This window comes from Octopus sinensis, unplaced genomic scaffold (assembly GCF_006345805.1).
Source record: "Octopus sinensis unplaced genomic scaffold, ASM634580v1 Contig03346, whole genome shotgun sequence".
NCBI classification, from domain to species: domain Eukaryota; kingdom Metazoa; phylum Mollusca; class Cephalopoda; order Octopoda; family Octopodidae; genus Octopus; species Octopus sinensis.
Genome location: NW_021826457.1, coordinates 1 through 2,500, shown reverse-complemented (window position 1 = coordinate 2,500; position 2,500 = coordinate 1). Strand labels below are relative to the sequence as shown.

The 2,500-nt window shown below is 41.6% G+C and overlaps 1 long non-coding RNA gene across 1 annotated transcript in view; it reads right to left on the bottom strand.

The window, feature by feature from the left end:
- LOC115227455 overlaps positions 1–2,248 on the bottom strand; it is a 5,961-nt gene extending 3,713 nt beyond the window's left edge. The window contains exon 1 of the long non-coding RNA XR_004997081.1: positions 2,173–2,248. This is a non-coding gene — a long non-coding RNA (uncharacterized LOC115227455). The remainder of the gene's footprint in view (positions 1–2,172) is intronic.
- Between the last annotated feature and the right edge of the window lie 252 nt (positions 2,249–2,500).

Below are 2,500 nucleotides of genomic sequence, written 5' to 3'. Positions count from 1 at the left end.
TTTAATGATTTCATTACACCTAATTGATTCTAAAATGTATATAGTGACATAGGATTGGGGATAGGAATAGGAGCAGAACTAAAGAAGGAATAGGAACTGGAAATAACCCCTGCTTTTCCGGGTATTACCAGGTATTTCAGCTAGAATATATATATATATATCATCATCATCATCATCATTTAGCGTCCGCTTTCCATGCTAGCATGGGTTGGACGGTTCAACTGGGGTCTGTGATATATATATATTGATAGAGATTTAAAATATGTACACTACCGTCAGAAATTAATTAGCACCCTTCATTTGCTCTTCACTCAAGGTATTTGCTGTCACCTAGTGGCCATATCTCGAACTATTGCTTTATTGCGAGTTCACTGTTGCACAGAACGATGACGTAACTTTGTTTGCAGAGCGGTTTGAGAGTCTACAGCCTAATGATGTTGACATAGCAGTGCAACAACAACTTGGAGTGCGGATGCAGACAAATCTTCCTTTGTTTAATAGATATAGGTAGCGCCTCGCAAGGACTGAAATCACACCATACTAAGTTTTCTCATCGCGTAAGACGTTTTGAACAGCTCGTAGGTTAATTGATTTGTGTATTTGCAAGATTTTTTTCCTCACAAATTCTCCTACACTCTGCTTGGTGACGTCACTTCCGGTTCACAAAACTTTCTGTTATACATCAAATAAGGTGAGAAATTCTGCTTTCTTTCTTTTTTTGTTTAATGAATAATAACTCATAGCAGTTTTGTTATAGCATAACATTATTCAAATGAATAGTTTTAATGAAAATAACTGGTTTTTATCGTTCATTCCTAGATGGGCCCAAGACCTCGCATGACCTTGGAGAGACGGTACGAGGCTCTCTCGTGGCGTGGGAAGCTGTCGGAGATTGCAATAGCCAGAAAACTTGGTGTAGCCAGGCGCACAATTCAGTGCTTATTTAAGAAATACGAGGAAACCGCATCAGCAGCTGACAAAAACGGTAGGGGACGGAAGAGGCTGATGACCCAGCGGGAGGACCGGATCATGATCCGAATGTCACTGTACAACCGAAGGGCAACGACCCGGCAACTGGCGGAGGAGATGCAAAAGATGACAGGAAAGCAGTTGTCTACAACCACCGTCAAGATCAGATTACTGGAAGCTGGTCTAAAATCCTGTAGGGCCGCCCAAAACCGGAAGAGGCAGCTGCTCTGGGCCCGTGCCCACAAGACATGGACCGTGCAGCAGTGGCGGACAGTGATGTTCACTGACGAGTCACGATTCAGTCTCGTCAGTGACAAGCCTGTCCATGTGCGACGCCGCAGGGGTGAGCGTTTCAACAAAGACTGCATTGCTCCCACCATGAAGCATGGTGGGGGTGGTCTGATGGTGTGAGGGGCGTTCAGCTACAGTGGTGTTGGGTGGCTCTATGCTGTCGAAGGCAACATCAACGCAGCAAAGTACGTTGAGATAGTACGGGATACCTCTTTGGTGGCGAGGAGTACGTGCTCCAGCAGGACAACGCGCCTTCCCACACAGCCAAGCTCACAACCGGTTTCTTCAAGGACCATGGGGTGACAGTCATGGACTGGCCTGGCCAGTCACCTGACCTGAACCCTATTGAGAACCTCTGGAGTCGATTGGGTAGGGATTTGAATGTGCAGCAATACAGGAACCGACACGAGCTGTTTGGGCACTTCTTGCTGCATGGGGGGGGGCTATCCCTGCACAGTACCTGCAGGCACTCATAGACAGCATGCCGACCCGCGTAGCAGCTGTCATTGCTGCCAAGGAGGAGCAACAAGATATTGACTAAATTATTTCACGATTAATAACAATTATGTGGTGTGCTGGGATATGTTTTAATAAATTTTTGATTAAAAACGAGTTCGTTTCTGATAGTAAGTTAATTAAATTAAGAAAATGTAAGAAAATGTAGAAATTTGAGAAGTGCTAATTAATTTCCGACGCAAGTGTATATATATACATACATACATACACACACACACACACACGTGTGTGTGTATATATATACATATATATATGTATATATATGTGTATGCATGTGTGTGTGTGTGTACGTACACACACATAGGTGTTTATATAAAGTAGTTATTATCAGTTATGTAAGGGAGTAATTCAAATTATGAGAAAAAGTGTGCAATAAATCTGTATAAATTAGCTTACCTGGATGTGTATAACCCTCTGTTTTTAGGTATAACACAGCATGTTGAACTGAAAGATAAGAAGAGAGAAAGCAGACAGTGAGAAGGATATATTTTAATATAGGTTCAATATCTACAGAAGACTATTCAAAGAAAAGAGCACCTCCTGAGGTATTTCATATATTCAATATTTCAGATTACCATCTAATAAATAACTATGCAATATGTTAACAGTTTCATAATCATCATTATTGCAATGGAAACAAGCTTCATGTAGAACAATTATTTATCATTAATGAAAGAGATCTAAGACTATATAAGCATCTATACATTACACCCATCACATTGTA